Below are 18,628 nucleotides of genomic sequence, written 5' to 3'. Positions count from 1 at the left end.
CATGACCTGAGCCGAAGTCAGATGCTCAACCAACTAAGCCACCCAGGCACCCCTCATTTGCTATTCAAATCCCAATAAAAATTATTTTCTTTTTTTTTTTTTTTAGACCACAGACATTTCTGCCCCCTTTCCAGCCCTGTCTTCAATGTGTTTGTCCTTCAAAAGAAAAATATTGCTTTAGGTGTGCAACAGTTTCTAAAGTTAAGAGTAAAGTCTACAAGAAACAAAAGTGAAAGAAATAAAATAGAAGAGAGAAAGAGACAGGGTGAGAGAGTGTGTTTGAGAAAGAAGAAATGAAAGAACTTTAGAAATCCTGAAACACACACAAAATATTGAGGTAAAATTAAAAAATGGAAGGATTCTATGCTTAAGTTTTTCTAAAAAGTGATTTTATCTTGTTTTTGAAATTTTTTGAAGTTTTATTTTATTTTTGAAAGCGAGAGAGAGAGAGAGAGAGAGAGAGAGAGACCGAGCACAAGCAGGGAAGGGGCAGAAAAAGAGGGAGAGAGAGAATCGCAAACAGGCTCCATGATGTCAACACAGAGCTCAACTCTGGGCTCAATCTGACAAACAGTGAAATCGTGACCTGAGCCAAAATAAAGAGTCAGATGCCCAACTACCCAAGCCACCCAGATGCCCCAAGCAATATTTTTTTTCTGATGCCCTCACAGATCATAATACCTAAAGGACATTAAGGAGGTGACATGAACCCCTAGGATCCTATCCAGCAGCACACTATCAAGAAGCTCATTGTCCACTTCCAAACCTCCACCTACCCACACAAATCCTCGGATATAGCTAAGAAAGAAAGAAGAGGTAGATAAAGAAGCTATGCCTTACATGAAGGATGGAGTATGGAGTTCCAACTAAACTTTGAATTATAGTAAGGAAAGAGAGTTTTGATCAGCTAGACAAGAGAGGCATTTGTAGCTGATGTGACACTGTGCTTACCAAAAGGAGTACCCCTTAATATAAACAACAACAGGTATTTGTGTTTTATCTACCACAAAGAGAAAAATTAAATGACCATTCTCATTAGTCTAGCAGTAGTAAGAAGCAACTGGGGAAAGGATGTGTTAGTTGGAGTTAGATTTAGTCGCATATTACAGAAAGTCCAAACAAAGTCGCTTAAACAAATGAGGGTTTTCAGTTTCTTTAAGGTAAGATAGTACAGAAGTGATATCCAGGAATGAGATTATGTCACAACTGCCCTAAGCCTATAGTTTGACTTTGCCATCTTTATTTATATTTTTTTTCTCTGATCTTAATTTATTTTGAGAGTGAGAACACAGGAGAGCAGGGGAGGGGCAGAGAGTGACAGAGAATCCCAATTAGGCTCTGTAGCTCTCAGTGCCATGAGATCATGACCTGAGCCAAAAGCAAGAGATGGATGCTTAACTGAATAAGACCCCCAAGTGTCCCTCACTCTTTAATGAGTGGCTTCCATCCTCAAGATTCAAGGAAGTTTTTGGAGGTCCACGCTTTACATTTTTATCTCTCCTTCAGAAAACATCGCTGGAGCCTTTGTCCATTGACATTCATCCATTTCATCGTTAGTCTGTCTACAGGAGAGGCTGCAAAATGGAGGTTTTTAGCTGGGCTTATTGCCAATAATATAGATATTCTCTTATGGATGGAAAAGTGAAGAATAAATATTGGGGTCAACCCAGATGGAGATTGTGTTTTTATATTGAAATGTACATGATATGCACATCATGGCCGGAAAACAGAGGTTCCTAACCTAATGAGCTGTCCACTAAGGGAGTTGCTGTTCTAGTGACAGTATCTCTGCCAACTTAACTCTCAGATTCCCAAAGGGGCAGAGATGGGCCTGGCATAGTGTCTTCTCCCCTGTGAACGTAAGGGACTTCCCTCTAAATTCCAACTGCTACTTTTCTTGTTTCAGTTGATAATTAGCCTTGAGGGGAAACGGAGTAGTACTTCCTGACTTAAGGGAAATACCAGCTGAAGCATATCAAGGGTGTTGTGCAAATACATTGGGGGACCGGCAAAGTAAAAGTATTGATGATAATTTTATTGCTTCAAAGCATGCCCCTTAATAGAGTTTAAGTAACAGATCCAAAATACATAGTGGTGGCACCATCAACTCATGAAAGCCTTTTCTTCTTCTCTGACCTCCATAAGTATTTGTTAACAAAAAGGGATGTATCTTTTCAAAAGTCACATACATTGTTAACCTCCCATGGTTAATTTGCACTTAAATGAGTAGCCATTATATTATGGAAGAAGGGGGTATGGACACCAAAAAATGAAGCGCCTGACTTTATTCCATTTTATTATAAACTGTGGGAATTCATTCTTCCTTATGTATTGCAACAGCTCTTAAGTTTTGAATCTCTATTTAGAGATAATGGTCAGAGACACTGCTTTAGAACCCTACAATGACCTTATCATAGTCTTCTCTAGGATGGGATATCTACAAAATAGTGTATGTAAAGTGCTCAGCTGGTGCCTGCCTTCCAGAAAAGGAATACCCAATAAGTGTGGGTTATCATTATTGTTAACATTAAGGTTACTGTCTTCCTGCTCCTTGCTGACATCCCTGCTTATTCCATTTGTAATACTCTTCTCACAATTAGACAAAAGTGATTATGTACGTTTATTCTTTCCATTTTCCCTTTCTTCTCATATCCTCTTTGTTTCCTCTATCTGCATCTCTGCATGCCTGAAACCTTACCTCTGCATGAAATGCGAATATTTTTTAGGCTGTTTGGATGGACTTTTAAATTGGTATACGCAAATCTGTGGACAGATGACATACATACCAGTAGTTAATCAATAGTTTGCTTTCAATATGTTCATCTTCCATCACTGGGTCCATAATAAATAATAATGAGACTTCCCTATTTATTGTACGGTCTCTGCCATGTGCTCTACACATCCCATGGTTTCCTATAAACCAGATCCTCACATTTCTTTGTCTCTTGGTTTCAGCTCAGGTGTTGCTTCCTCTGAGTGATTTTGTTGCTTAACCTTTCTGCCCTCTCCTAAAGTTCTTGGCTTGTAAGCGGCGTAATAAATTCCTATCTCATCATCATTAACTGTCAACTGGAAATCCACAGCCAGGTGAAGGGTAGAATAGGAACCCATGTCTTGTCACTAAAGCTTGCTGGATCTCTAATAGCTCATTAGCATACCATACACAAGCATCCTGCTTTTAATTAGTTACGTGGTGTGATAATTAAGTAGTATTTCTCTGCAATTTCCCCTCATGTGGGGGAAAAGGGAGAGGGAAGAGGTTGGCTAGCAGTGGAAAGGGGTCTTAAAGCTAAGTATAAAGTTTTAAATAATTGTGACCCTGGAGACAAAACAGCTAGCAAACTCTCAAGGGGAGAAAATAAAATACTTCCTTTGTGTTTGAAAAAAAATGAGATAACAATCTCCCTGTTTTCATTCTTGCTGGTAGTTATTTGAAGGAAAAAGCTTTTTAAAATTTTAAGCCAAAGATAGAAACATATACTGTGTTTGATTTTGATAGGAGAGCAAAACTTGTGTTATAGTGCTAGCCCAGGTCAGGAGAAGAGGACAAGGGGAAGACAACAGCCCAAATCATACATTAACTGAGGAACCCTACTGAGGCCTTGATTGTTCAGCACCAGAAACACTTCAGGAAGCCTGTATATGAGCGCCAAAGAATGACCAAGGTAATTACACTGTTGAATATAATTTTTTCTCACCTCTGGGAAAGATGATGCATCTTTCCTCTAGATGGTTGTCATGGAATTGGTGTGAGGTAAAGCACTTTTTGGGGGAGAAATTTATCTTCTTAAAAACTCCATCACTTTGAAACAATTATTTAGATTACTATGGCCAGAGCAACAGGACATATAAACTAAAGCTATATTCTGTCAGAGTATTAACTATTGGGTTTCTTCTAACAGGGAAGCAGATGGCAGGACTATGAGCCCTCTATATGTGGATTTGAAAAGTTACCATATCATCAAAAGGTCAGATGTAAACCTGTTATGATATAAAGTACCAAATGCAGTTCCACATTGAGCCTTAATAGAAATACAGTCCTGTAATTTCTTGGAAAATGTGTATACCTGAAACAAGTGCCAAATTTCCAATTTGAAAAATTCTAACATGAACTTTAGCTTTTCTCCAGGTGACCCTTCCTCAAGACAGGAAAAATTGACAGTTCTGGTGCTCTTGAGCATATACTTTTTCATGCCAAAGATGATTTTCAGTAAAATATGGGCAGAATTGTAAACTTGTTTTGAATTAGACACTAATCTCTAAGCAACCTCCTTCAACTGAACGTTAATATAAAGAGAAGTAATAATACACATTAGTGCACTGACTTTAGAAAACGGTTGCCAAATCACTAGGGAGGTTGTCAAAGAAAAAGACGATTCTAACATAGAGACTTGGAAAGTGAGTGGATTAAAAATAGAATAGGGTTGATGAGTTTATGTCCACTTCTCTATTTGTCCTTTTTTCCTCCCCTCTCTTGTTCCCTTGGTATTCACCACAAAGCAGAAACATTGAACAATCTCCTTTAGCTCCTGGCAGATGACTTAATATTAAAAATTGATATTTCCCTTTAATGAGACAAGTGTGTGGTAACAGAAAAGTGCAAGGTGATATGTATAGACATGCTCCATTGCCATCCTGCATGGTAGTAACACACCATCATTGTCATAAGGAGTTTCTCAAAACTGACCTGTACTTACTTCTCAGGCTCCCAAGAGGCTGAGTGTGTCTTATTGCCATCTGAGTGAAGGAGCCACAAATGACTTTCTTCCACTCTGAGTAAAAATCTTGGCCTCCAAACCACGCTGCCATATTTCCTTAAAAGTCAAAAGATGCAACAAAGAGAATATGTTTTTTTATGTAAATTAACATTAGTAATATTAGTGGATCCAGTCATTAGTTGTTAGAACAAAGTCTTGTAAATACCCAGTGATATTTCTAGAACTCTGTATTTAAGGACATAAAGCTGTTGATATAATAAGAAATAATATAAAAACTATAATCTTGGTAAGTGCTTATGGAAGTATGCCTGACTTCATAGACGTGAAGCTGAAAATACTGAAACATGGTACAGTTTCTTACCAAATACATGACTGTAAAAATGCCCATCCTTTTATATAGTAGATTAATTAATTCTTACAATTGAGAATATATATAGTTAATTATGATCATCTTTCTATCTTTGTCCTGATCACATTCCTTATTATCTTTGTCATTCATATATTAAACAAATGGATCTTTTACTGTTTTTTTTTTCTTTTCTTCCTCTTCTACAGAGTGTTATCTTCTCTGTTGGAGAGCATACAGGTTTTCCCAGTGAGAATGGATAGAATGATAGAGCCCAACCAATAGAATATCTTCCTAACCAAATCATTGCTTTAGGAACCTACAAAACAAGATCACTGTGCTTTCTACTCACTAGGCACCCATCAAACTAGTTTCTTTGAGTCCATCTGAACCCCTGAGTCTGTGCACCTACCTCTTGAGGGACCTAGATGAGAGTTCCAAGCTCAGAAAACTGTATGTTATATGGTTTGTTTCGACTTTGATGATTTCTTGCTTCCCCACTAAATGTCTGTTTCCTTCTTCTTGCTGCCTCCTTAGAACATATCCTTTTGAACATTTTACCTGCTCCCTTAGCAAGATGTGCTAAGTGATTTATGACTAGAAATTTATTGCATTCTTTTCTGTGCAATGATAGCTTTACAGATACAGTAGTCTGTAATCTAAAGAAGTTTTAGTAGTTCTATTTTGTATGTACCAAAAAGTACTCGCATCTATCTTATAATCCTAGAGAATATCAGAGTGAATAGAGAGTCACATGCCTACAGCCTAAAAAGTCAGAATCTCAGAGAGGACCTTGAATATTGTGATGAGTCAAAAATGTTTAAAACATCAACATTAAAAAAATTCACTTATGGGCTTATTCAAGACTTCAATATGGAGTCAGAGAGGAAATTTATCAGCATTTGTGTCACTTATACCCTAAAATCTAAGCCTAAGAAGACTAAATTCTCACACCACAATCTAGGATCGATAGTTTATGATTTCTACTTCCTAGATAGTTAAAATTAAATTTCAAGTTTTACATCAATAAGACAAAGACTCAACAGGTTGTAACTATTAATTCTGTTTTTTTATTTCCCATGGGAGAACTGCTTTTTTCCACACAACAGTCCCCTACACTTAGATGAAAAACACCTAAAATGGCAAATAAAATGTGGGTAGTGTATGTCAACCTCAATTTGGGTCAGAAATATAATAAGAAAATGGTAAGGAAGACGTTCCATCAGGCTCATTAGGGAATAATGTAGTATCTATTATATTTCAAATTATTCTTCTATTGTATACATCAGCCACATAGAATATTAAAATATTTGCTCAATCATGTCTTACTTTAATTTAGGAAAAAGGTGTGAATGCAGATATGTATACCCAGATAGCGAAATGTACACATTCCAGTTGCAAAGAAACTGATCAAAATTAGAGCATTTTAGAAAGGAGAATTCCAAGATCAGTACATTCTGCAAACCTGCCCACAGTTGGCTAAGACTTTTCTGAAGAATCTAGTCTTCAGAAAGCTTGGATTCTAATTGACTGTGCTAATTTCCTAGATAGGCAGTTGTTTCCTAAACAGGAAATGGTGCAAACCACAGATCACTTCAAACAAAGCAAATCTGGAGGGAAAAAAAAAAAAAGAAAGAAAGAAATTCAAAGCTATGAGAAAGACTGAGCTCAAGTGGAAGGATGCCATGATGAAGAAAGAATCAGATGACAGCTTTCTAAATAGCAAGGTGACATGCTGATAATTCAATGTGATGCTAAGATAATAAAAATTCATGAGAGCACTGGCTTCATAAACAGACACACGCTATCACAGGACAGGAAAGCTGTAGCCTATAGCTCCTATTTATTCAGTAAGGTGAGAGTATATCTGGCATTCCCCTTCTAAGTCTGAGCGCCCCAGGATCAGAAAGATACTGATAACTGGAAATGAAAGAAGAAACCAACAACAAAAATGATTAAAGAACTTTAGGATGAATGAAGAAAGATTACAAGAATAAAATAGCTCTAGTTTCACTGTGATAACTAGGAAGGAATATGCATGATCACTATCTACAAGTGTTATATCAGAAAGTTGTAAACACTAAGGAGGCAGAGAAATAATTTATAATACTCTGATACCAAGGTGTATGTGGCTAAGGGTAATAGGATAGAATTACACTATGCAAAACATAATTTGAAAGCGCTGGAATACACTTCAGAAAAGTTAATTGTGCACAAACTGTTTCACATGCTCAGAATGTTAATGAACTGCATCCTCCCCCTGGTGATGCTCCTCTTTGCCTACACCTCTACCCCCATCAACAAATACTCAAGGAAAAGCACTTCACTGAAGGCCGTATCTCCCACAGGAAATGTTGTCTTGGACTTTGGGCCTTGGGCCCAGATTCTCCCTCCCCAAGGCACAGATGCACACTAATTGGCTTCTATTTCTCTAAGCCTCACAAAAATATTGATCTGGCTCTGACCAGAGAAAATGGGACCAGAATTTCGAAGCTAAAAGTTATGCTACTTAACAATACTGATGTTTCATCCCACCCCCACCTGGAAGTTTCCCTAGGTGATTAGCACTCCCTCTAGGTGTCCAAGTGTAATAGCTAATGACTTGGCGGATCATGCTGTGGTCTCAAAAGGGGTCCGAAAAGTGTGAACTGAGGTCTTGAAGAAATGATTATAAACTCTATATTTGGATCTCATTTTTATTTTTTTATATATTATTTTTTTAATATATTAGTATGGCTTATAATATATTAGTAAGGCAGTTCATTATTTAAAAATAAGTACATATATGTAGACTGAGGTCATATACTTTAATACAACTTTTAAAAGTATTGTATATTACTAGATAGGAGAGAGACTCCCAGAGGTTAAAGTGTTTTATGTACCTCTAGGACCTCAGTAATGTCAAATGAAGTAAAATATTTATTTAAACCCCCTGGAGAGTTAAATGTACTTATACAAATGAGAAATATTTTAAAATATTGAAAGGAAGAAAAGTTTAGCATCCCTTCCCTTAAGAGAAAGAGAACCTCTTCCTGAATACAAACCAGAGATTTGACCCTATTTGTCAGACAGATACTTATACTTGGAAATGTACCCTTTTAAGCAACAAACCATACATGGGAAAATTGCAGGTAGAAAATTGAGGAGAAAAACTGTAGGAAAAACAGAAGTGTTTTGAGATTAAATAAAATGAGAACAAAGAGGAGACAGTGCATAGCAATGATTTGGCAGAGGTTAAGGCTGGTTGTCTTTATGGCAGGGAGTGAAGAAGTAAGAGAAGCACTGTCTTACATCTGAGGGTATTTGTTACCAAAAGAATCTTACATTCATTTACACACTTGACCAATAGGAGATAAACATATTCTTGCAAGCAACCCGATCACATTATTGCAAACCAACACCACCAGTATTTATGTGTACTGCTTTCTAAATAAAAAACTAGTTCCATGCACTTCACTATCATATTGGCTTCTAGTTGTGATAGGCAGAGAAGTAATCTATGAAAGCATTTATAAGCCTTAAAATAGGAAAACACATGTATAATTACAAGGAACAATGAACATGAGAAAGAGCTTCTGCAAAATTTTCCAGTTTTCATCTATGAATGAGAAAGTGTCAGGACTGAAAATGAACCAGTCTAAATTCTTCACCACTTGTGAGCAAAATATGGCTATTGAATACTGTCTTATGCTCATAGGACTATATTAGAACATAGAAGTCACTTTTTGTATGGGTGTTTTTAACTACTACCTATGACCGATGTATCATGAATAAGCAAAGATAAAGGTTTTTCAGTACAAACAAGTGATTGAGGCCTGTGCACTGTTGGCATGAGATCACTGACATTTTAAGGTTGTCATGTTATTGGATAGCTAAATGTATATTGTGAAAATTTATCAGTTAAATGTATAGCCACTGAGTAATTCTGCAGAATTTTAAATTTCTGTTGTTGTAATTACGAAACATGTTGAACAGTGTTAGAGCACCAAGGAACTGATATGTTGATATGTTTTGGTATTAAAAAAAAAAAAAGACAATTCTTGTGTAGGGTCAAGCCAAATCCAAAAGTGTACAGATTTGTTGAAGTGAGGGCAGAATGACTACATTTGTGTGTGGGATTTTTGTTTTTACTTTGTTTTAAATGTTTAGTTATTTTGAGAGAGAGAGAGAGAGCAGCGGAGGGACAGAGAGAGAGAGAGAGAGAGAGGGAGAGAGAGAATCCTAATCAGGCTCCACATTGTCAGCGCAGAGCCAGACATGGGGCTCAATCCCACAAACCATGAGATCATGTCCTGAGCTGAAAACAAGAGTCAGATGCTTAACCTACTGAGCCACCCAGGCACTCCTGTGTGTGGGTTTTTCTTTTTTTTAATGAAATTGCTTCTCTCTGCTGGGAGCAGCTCTCCTGCCACACTACCTCTTGTCCTGAAAATTTATACCTGCTCAGAGTTCATCTCCACCCGCTTCTTGGTCAGGAGTACCTGTCAGTTGTTGAGCCTATCACTGTCTGCAGTGGTGCTAAAACAACCATAGACACCGACAGGTGACCAGCAGGTGAGAGTCTCAGCAGTGTGGCAGCCCTGTCCCCTGACATCACTTGTTCCTATCTGCAGCTTCCATTTCAAGGGAAGTTTCAAGGAACATCAATACAATAGCCAAGTTCGCTGGGGCTGGGACTGCCACAGGCAGACGTGGCTGGCACTGAGACTGAAATCGGTATTATGTTTGGGAGCTTCATCATTGGTTATACCAGGAACCCTTCTCTGAAGCAACAGCTCTTCTCCTACACCAGCCTGGACTTTGCCTTCTCAGAGGTCAGGGGGTTCTTTTGCTTGATAGTGGCCTTTCTCATCCTCTGCTGTGTGAAGGAGTCATATCCCTCTTCCATACATAGGTCTTTCTCCTGTGTTTTGTCTGCCCTGTTATGTTCCTTTTCCTCTAATTCCTCAGACAGCCTTGGGAATGTGATTGGCTCAGGGTTTGACAGAAGGAAGACAAACAAGTAGTATATTAGTAAGATTTTTTCAAAAATTGATGGAAAGTATCATTCCAATAATTTTCAATTTTTTTAAAAAATTGATGGAAAGTATCATTCCAATAATTTTCAAGAGTGTTACACATAAACCATTTGCTAAGAAAGTGCAAATTTGTGCATAATGTGTGTCTCTTTCATTTTCCATTTGAGCAGTCACTTCGCATTATTGTACATGCACAAAGTGATCACTCTAGAAGCATATGCTTACCTGAAAGTAACAACTCTTTTTTTTTTAATTTTTTTAAACATTTATTTATTTTTGAGACAGAGAGACAGAGCATGAGCAGGGGAGGGTCAGAGAGAGAGGGAGACACAGAATCCGAAACAGGCTCCAGGCTCTGAGCTGTCAGCCCAGAGCCCGATGCGGGGCTTGAACTCATGGACCGCAAGATCATGACCTGAGCCGAAGTCCGACGCCCAACCGACTGAGCCACCCAGGCGCCCCGTAACAACTCTGTTTTAATGTTAGGCAGGTGTGTTCACCTTCCGGAGGCAGAGTTAATATGTAATGGTATTATTTTCCTATTGGTGATTTTTGCTTCCTTAATTCAAACCATGTACCTAGGTATTACTTAGAATATGATACATTTCAATAAAACAGTGCCATCACCTAAGTATAGTACAAGATTTTTTTAACATTGCTTTGTGTAGAATTCTGTTAAATTTTAGTAAAAAGGAAAACCTTCACAAAATTTGTCCCTGACACTCTGTTGAGTACTTTAAAGATTAAGGTTTTCAAATATACTAATCTTTAAAATGGAAAAGATTCTTAATTGAAAAAAAAAAATAAAAGAATGGTGTAAACCTTCCATAGTAACTAAGTTATTGTTAATGCTCAGCTAAGAAAAGGTATTTTAAAAGCTACTGAAAATTCAAAGGAGAAATATACAAATGATAAGAAAGATTATAATGAGGGTTGGAAAACAATTTTGGAGAAGATAGATTCATCCTTAGATTACTCATTAATTTTTTAGAAAGGCAGCCGTATTTAATTTCATTTAGGAGGCCATAGAATTGCACATTTCTTCATTCTTTTATGAGAATGAGATTAAGGACAAGAAAACAAGCTACAATCAAAGAATCAGTCAAAAGCAAAGTGGGTGACAATTAGGGTCAATGAGAATCAGCTTTGATTCCTCCCATTTTACCTGATAATTGTCAGGTTATTAATTTTATAGTGCTAATTAATATTACTTATACTTAATGAGGCGCTGCAAAATTCTGAGCCATTAAGGAAAGTCAAAGTATGTTTCTGTGTTTACTGAGGAAGCAAAGGAATACTTTAAAAAAATCAATAAAATACTTGGAACAAAAAAACCCAGGATAAATAACCTTCACTTAACTATTCATTGATGTAACTAATATTTATGGAGTACCTACTAGGTAATGAGGTTACAGTGACAATAAGCAAAACCAAGTGTCCCTAGAGATCATGGAACTTAAATTCAAACGATCAGAAAAATTACATTGCTCGTTATAATTCTCAACCAGATGTGTAAGCTGATTCTATGTTATGTTTTGTTATTGGTTTTGTTTATTTTGTAATTAAGAGAAAATATTTAGAACAAATCTATAATTTTATATGGGATATGCAATAACAGCATTATTTTATATAATCTAATTTTGTTACATAAAATAGTCATACTGTACTACTCTTTGAGTACTTAAAATTGAATTATGTGTGACTACTTAACGTATTATCCAAAGTTCATTGGAAAGCATAAAAGATAGAGTGAAAAGAAAAATGAGGACCAAGAAAACAAAAAGAAAGATTGAGCTTCTGTTCTGAACTAAATGTTTGTGTCCTCCTCAAATTTATTAGTTGTGATCCTAACCCTCAATGCAATGGTATTATTAGGAGGTGGGACCTTTATGAGATGATGAGGTCATGAGGCTGGAGCCCTCTTGAATGGAATTAGTTTTCTTATAAAAGAGAGCTTGGAGAGCTTTCTTGCCCCTTCTGTCATATGAGGACACAGTGAGAAGATGGCCATCTTTGAACCAGGAAGCAGGCTCTTATCAGACACTATATCTGCTGTTGCCTTGATCTTAGACTTCCCTTCCTCTAGAAGTATGAGAAACAAATGGTTGTTGTTTAATCCACCCGATCTGTTGTCTTTTGTAATAGCAGCTCAGACTGAGACAGTGTTCGTGACAGACGGATGCTTTATATACTGTCTTTTTAGGGCCCATTTCTCCTTCTTCTCCCAAGTTTCGGAGGGATAGAGTATATGTGCATAGATTGGATCTACTACAGTTGTAAATGTGTACCAATTTGTTTAGTCTGCAGAAGTTCCCTGTAATTCTAGTGCTTGGTTCTCTGCTGCAGGGGATATGAGAAAACATGCGTCTGAAACTGAAGGGCAAACTCTGGCCTCCCATCCTAAGTTTAGAACTTAGGACCTACATACCAAGTATGCCTTCTTGGAAGAGCACAACTTCACTCTGGAAACTATGCCCTGGGCTTTGCTCAAAGGGGTCTCGCCAGTGGGATTCAGAAACAGATGGCCGAAAGCATGGGTCCTACAGATGTGGAAGAGCAGGCAAGAAGTGCTTGCTGCATCTGAGTGTCTTAGTACAAGCAATTGAAAAAAGGTAAAATGTTTCCTGCCATTGAAGAACAGTCATTTGTGCCACGCATAAAACGTGGCCCAATGGGTGTCAGGATCTTCTGTGTCAGATTCGTTTTTAATCTCCTTCCTCCTCACCTGGACTGGAAAAAGTGAGGGCACGAAATTGGTTGAATTACTCTGCTTCATAAGAGAATGAGGTGATGAGGACACGGGACAGAGAAGAAAGAAAGGATCAAGCTTAGAAGAAGTGGATAAATTATATGAGAGATTTAGGTAAAGTCAAATATTTTGAACAGCCCTTACATACTAATCTGTGTAGGTATCTTATATACAATTATAGATGAAGGCCTATCATCTATTAATCATGTTATCAGTGTACTGTTCTATTATTCCCTCCAACCAATTCTTCAACTTCACTCAAGCTGTAAATCACACTATCAAAAATTAAAGATGGAAAACACCTGTGAGGTCATAGCTTATCCCTTGTCTTGAGCAGTGTAAGGAAAACCAACATTTTCCTCAGGATTTTGTAAAATGATTTTGTAGCTCCCCACGCTGGTGTGCACAAAGGTCTACCCAAATGCACATGCCTTGCAGGTTGGGTTTGCACAGAGACAGGTTTTAAATGCACTAGGGGAAAGCAGCTCTTGCTAAATGTTTTATAACGTGTCAAGAAACCTTTATCGAACATTTAATCCAAAACCTGGCTTTGAACCAGGGAGGCATACAATTCTGTAATTAATTTTTTTTACCTTCTTTTGCTAATCGCTGATAAAAAGCTTAATTCTATTAACAACTTGACTTGACAAATTGCACCGCTCAACGGAAGCGTTTAGAAATTAATTATGCATTTTATTGCATTAGGTTGGATAAACAGGGAAGCACCAGGAAGAAAAAGGAAAACTGGGAGAGAAGGAAAATGGTCACAATATAAATAATTCGTTGGTGTCTGACTATTTCCATTATGACTCAATGTGTCATTTAAAATATAAAATAAACACACCCCCTTCCTGAATGGCACCTCCTGTTTAAGTATGGTTTCACCTCTAGACCACGTTAATAATACAGGTTTCTTCTACTTTTTCTTGAAAGCATATATTTTTTAACCCCTAAAGCCCAAGCTGATTTGGATCCCTAAAGGGACTTCTCATCTAGTTGTCATGGAAGCTCAATCCTTCCCCTTAGATCCTTCAGCCTCTAGTGTTAGGAATCTCAGAGCATGGCCTTCAGAGATTTAACTAAGAGTAGCAAATCCTAACAGTAAGTGTACTGTTGTAGCACCAAAGTATTAAAACCTAGGAGAAAGATTAAGTTGGCTTCCACTTCACTTCTCTAGTTAAGGCTAAGTGCTCAAGCAGTCAAAAGACCATATGCAATTTTTATGGCTCTCTTTGTCTATAAATATACATGTTTCAAAGTGGCTGTTGAAAGAGATTTCTGGCAAGGATCAAGTTCTAGCATCTGGACTTCTAAACTGTGTCTGCTCCAACCAAAGACTTTTACCCTGTAGCAAACTTGTCAGTAAATTCATGTTTAAAGCATTATACTCTTTCTCTCTGATATACTCTTTTGCATCTCTCTGGCCATTCTTCCTTTTCTTAACTTGTGAGCTAAAATATAATTATGCTTTTAGATTTTCTTCTAACCTCAGATGCACTCAATTGTTCTTTTTTTTTTTCATTTTAGTTTCATAATTGTTATATCAGTACATAACCATGTTACTGAAATTAATATCACCATCAATGATGATGGGCATGTCAGGAGAAGGAACTGTTCTTTGAAATGAGATGGAAGTGTAGATACAATGTCATGTCACACAGAGCACAGGTGCTTTCCTGATGTCCAGCTTCAGTAATTGGTAAAGAGCCCCCATCCAATCTGAAGAATGATGAGAATCAATTTCTTATCAGAAATCCTCTCCAGGGAAACAGCAGAGAGATTGAGAGATTGGCCAACACCCAGAACAAAAGTGACTATTCTTGGCAAATTTGTAAGTTTTTAACCAGGGAGGTTTGTGGAAAAATACATTATGGGAAGATTTTTGGGTTCTGGGAAATTTCCTGGAAATAGTTCCAATCGTTTGAGTTTTTCCAAAGACATTGAAACTAACATGTTCAACCACTAAACAGATTGTAGTAAGAGTTTTTATAAAGCCATAGTTTTGTATAAAGCCCCATGCTAGCTTTTTCTAGTTCTGGTTAAGTAATGGCACTCTCTTCAAGTCTGAGTCCCAGCAGGATCTGTCTAGGATATCACTGAAATAAGAAGGTGTAATAGAGGAACTGATTTTGTCTATTCATGAGAGGCAGAAATGGAGTAAACCAGGCTACAAGTCATCTTTATCATGACATGTTGGGGCCCCTTCTTTTAATTTCTGTCTGTTTTTAAAAGTCTATTCCCTTCTTGGTCCGGCCACATTATGCCATTGTCCTTTTCTGTAAAGGAGGTAGGTACTGGTGAGTGAAATCTGTATGAATCTATTTGTTGCATAATTTAATATAAGAACTGTCAAATCCCGATACAATTTATGGACAGACTTCTAGCTATAAAATGGATACAGAGACTTTCATCCTCAACAGATAAGTTTATTCCTTCTTCTCTGTGTTAGATGGTAAAGGGATTTTGGATACTATGAGATATATCACAGTCCTTGTCCTTAAGGAATATTCCATATATGTATAAAGTATATTAACAGAGAAACTCTTCTAGGGGTTATTATATTAAATGTTCCCAATGAAGGATGTGTACAGTCAGTGCTGCTGGACTTTAGAGGATTTGGTCCCATTGTGGAACTCTAGGGAAAGGCAGGAATTGGAAGAAGCATATGGTGTTTAAATTGGGAAGAACTTGATGATCTGAAAATCAGTATGTACTTACAAAATGTTATGATTCTCAGAAAATGAGAATGATCTTGCTGGGCTTTTTTGAGAAGGAAGAGTTGTCACTGTGACCCTTACAGCAGCTTGAATCCTATCACTAACTTGGTGTCTTGACATTGTCCCCCACTCTTAAATTTCAAATTCTGTTGGTTTTATCCATTTTATTTTTCCACTATAAAACTTTGAGTTCACTGAAGCACTGCAGCTGCTAATATCCAATGTACAAATAACAAATCTCCATCCTTCTGAGAGGAATCTACATAAGTCTTCCTGCAGACTAGCTTCAACTATGTGAACAACAAAGAGAAATCTTAAGGTTTATTACATTTAATGTTATCTCATGCTCTCTTTTCCCCTTGCCTTTGCAGTCTTATTGTGGTTTGCTGTGAATTGTCATTTGCAAAGATATGTGAAAGATAGAAGACAAATACTAGTAATAAAAACATGCTTTATGTATTACATATATGCAATGTTCTAGAAAAATGTGTTTCTCCATGGAGTATAGCTGATGTTTACAACCACCACAGAAAAGTCTTTGTTTAGAAATTGGATCTTCCTACTGGAAAATACCACCTCCCATTTTTTGTCTTTCCATGGATGACATCTGATTACTGAAAATCATGTTATATGGCTGGTTGGTATGTGCAGATGGTGAAGGGTATTTTATTTCTGTATTTATTCAATTTGGAAAATGTATCCGTTTTTTAGATTCCTTTGCAATAGTAACATATCAAGACAATCCCTAGCTCTCTCTTTAGGAAGAAAGAGTAGTCAAAGAGTGAGGCCATGTGCTATGCTCCAGAGACCTGATAATTCTCCAAATTTGGAATAGCTCTGGGACTACTGATTTAGCTCAAGATCATATTGATCAAAAAACTCTAGAAAGGGATAGACTTACTCAATATTTGGTGTTTTGTTTTTGTTTTTGTTTTCCCATTGGTCAGGGCATCGTAGACCAAAGAGGCCTCAATCTTTGATTGGGACTTATGTCTCCAAATCAAACTGGAATCATCTCCTAATTCTTAATGATGGGTGTTATGGAATTGGCCTTCCTGGAGGTTGGTGCAAATCAGAAAGATCCCTTAAAGTTAACTTTAGGGTCACATTTGTGAGGACAACTGAAATGATAAAAATTACAGAAATGGTAGTGTTGTATGCCTAAGTAGATATTTATTGCAGTAAGTTTTCCTTGAATTATTCACTTTCATAATGCTAAAATGTTTTATTCTCATAGGAAAATCCAAGATAGTTATTAAAAAATGTGTATCTACATAGAGTCACAGGGACTCATGATTACAAGTACCTTTAGATATTTTTCAAAGGAACCAACCACCTACTCCCCCTAGCTATGCCCTCTGGTTTTTGCCACAAAATAGTGAGGAAAGCAGCATGGAAAACCACTAACAGTGATGAAATTCTCTAATTACTCCAAAGACTGGATAAGAATCTTCATCTTGCAGGTCACAAGCTACCTAAAGCCAATTTCCTTATGGCTAACTTTTAAATGGGTGATTTGAAAAGTCTCATTTTTTCAGTATTGAATTCATGGGGGTTTCTTGGTGTGAGACTACTGGGTTCTTTCTCTCCCTAGCATATTCAAATTGTTGCCAATGGAGGCAGAACAGTGACAACTGCCATAGCCTTCTAAGTGTGTACTATTTGGTGTGTCCTTCACATTTGACTCTTGGTGCTTATAGAGTGGGTGTGTATTCGTAGCCACATGGCACAGGATTGGCTGTGGTTATAAGGGCTCCCCAAATTCCCCTGTGTTTCAAGAACAATGAATGTTAATGTTGTTCCTAGCCAGGAGTGAGAGGAGCAGAGACACTCCTAACAAGAGCTGACACAAGGAGAAATACTGGCTTTCTGTCTCTCTTGTATGTTAAACAATTCATGAGGTTTGGGGTTGAGTGAGACATTTAATAAACATTGGCCGCTTGGGCTGCCTACCACCTGTGATTTGTCACTATTGGTCAAATGTGTGAGAAGCAGAATGAGTTTTTCAGCTTTGAGGCTTAACAAATAATGCTTTTTACCATCCATTTGTTTTGAGGACACAACATGATTCAAGTGATAAGCACTGAATTTTGATATCTCTAAAAAGGTAAGACTTCTGCATGTGAAATTAAGATGAAGTTAAGGTATTTGCAAATTGAAATATTTTATAGAATCTTAGCACTGGAACTGTTTTTAGATGTCATTCAACCTAAGCTCCTATCCCATTACAGGAATCCCTCCTGAGAAATGGATCAGCTATCTATTCTTGCTTTAATACTTTGCTTTGCCTGGTTTAGTTTCTTTAAAGGATCTGCCCTCTACAGTCTTTTTTTTTTTTTTTTAATTTTTTTACTCTTTATTTTTGAGAGATACAGACAGAGTGCGAGTAGGGGAGGGGCAGAGATAGAGGGAGACAAAGAATCCGAAATAGGCTACAGGCTCTGAGCTGTCAGTACAGAGCCCGATGTGGGGCACGAACCCACAAACTGTGAGATCATTACCTGAGCCGAAGTCAGATACTTAACCTACTGAGCCACCCAAGCACCCCTGCCCTGTAGAGTCTTAAGATGAAAGGAGTGACCCACTAGACTTGAACTATCTTCCCTCACCTGCCTGCATATGTATTTGTGACTCCTCTTTTGCTAATGAATTCACCTTCTTTCAGTGTGATTAACCTTATGGGTAAAGCACCTGCTGGGTGGTTGTGGCCCGCATGACTGGCTTCTGTTCTAAAGGTTTTCTTGGTATTAAGGTTTTTACTGCCTCTTTCCTATCTCTACCTTTTGTACTAACCATGCCATCTGCAAAATATTAACACTATGCTTTGTGATTGAATTAGTAATGTTAGATTCTAGAGCTTATGAAATTCTAATGAAGATTTCATCAGAAAAATCATGAGTCAAATAGAGGCTGAAGTTAGATGTTTCTACCTTAAATTAACAATAACATGTTACACTAATTTATTTTTTCAGGGACATGGTTTATAAAAACACAAACTGTGGGGTGCCTGGGTGACTCAGTCAATTAAGCATCCGAATTTGGCTTAGGTCATGATCTCAAGGTTCATGGGTTCGAGCCCC

The 18,628-nt window shown here is 37.4% G+C and overlaps 1 protein-coding gene and 1 pseudogene across 2 annotated transcripts in view; both read left to right on the top strand.

Annotated features, from left to right (window-relative positions):
* LSAMP (limbic system associated membrane protein) overlaps nucleotides 1-18,628 on the top strand; it is a 649,278-nt gene that overhangs the window by 177,177 nt on the left and 453,473 nt on the right. The gene's annotated exons all lie outside the window — the stretch shown is intronic.
* LOC109266206 (ATP synthase F(0) complex subunit C2, mitochondrial-like) lies at nucleotides 6,194-10,070 on the top strand (annotated as a pseudogene).

This window comes from Panthera pardus, unplaced genomic scaffold (assembly GCF_024362965.1).
Source record: "Panthera pardus isolate Hobbes unplaced genomic scaffold, ASM2436296v1 HiC_scaffold_16, whole genome shotgun sequence".
NCBI classification, from domain to species: Eukaryota; Metazoa; Chordata; class Mammalia; order Carnivora; family Felidae; genus Panthera; species Panthera pardus.
This window is presented reverse-complemented; position numbering and strand designations above follow the sequence as displayed.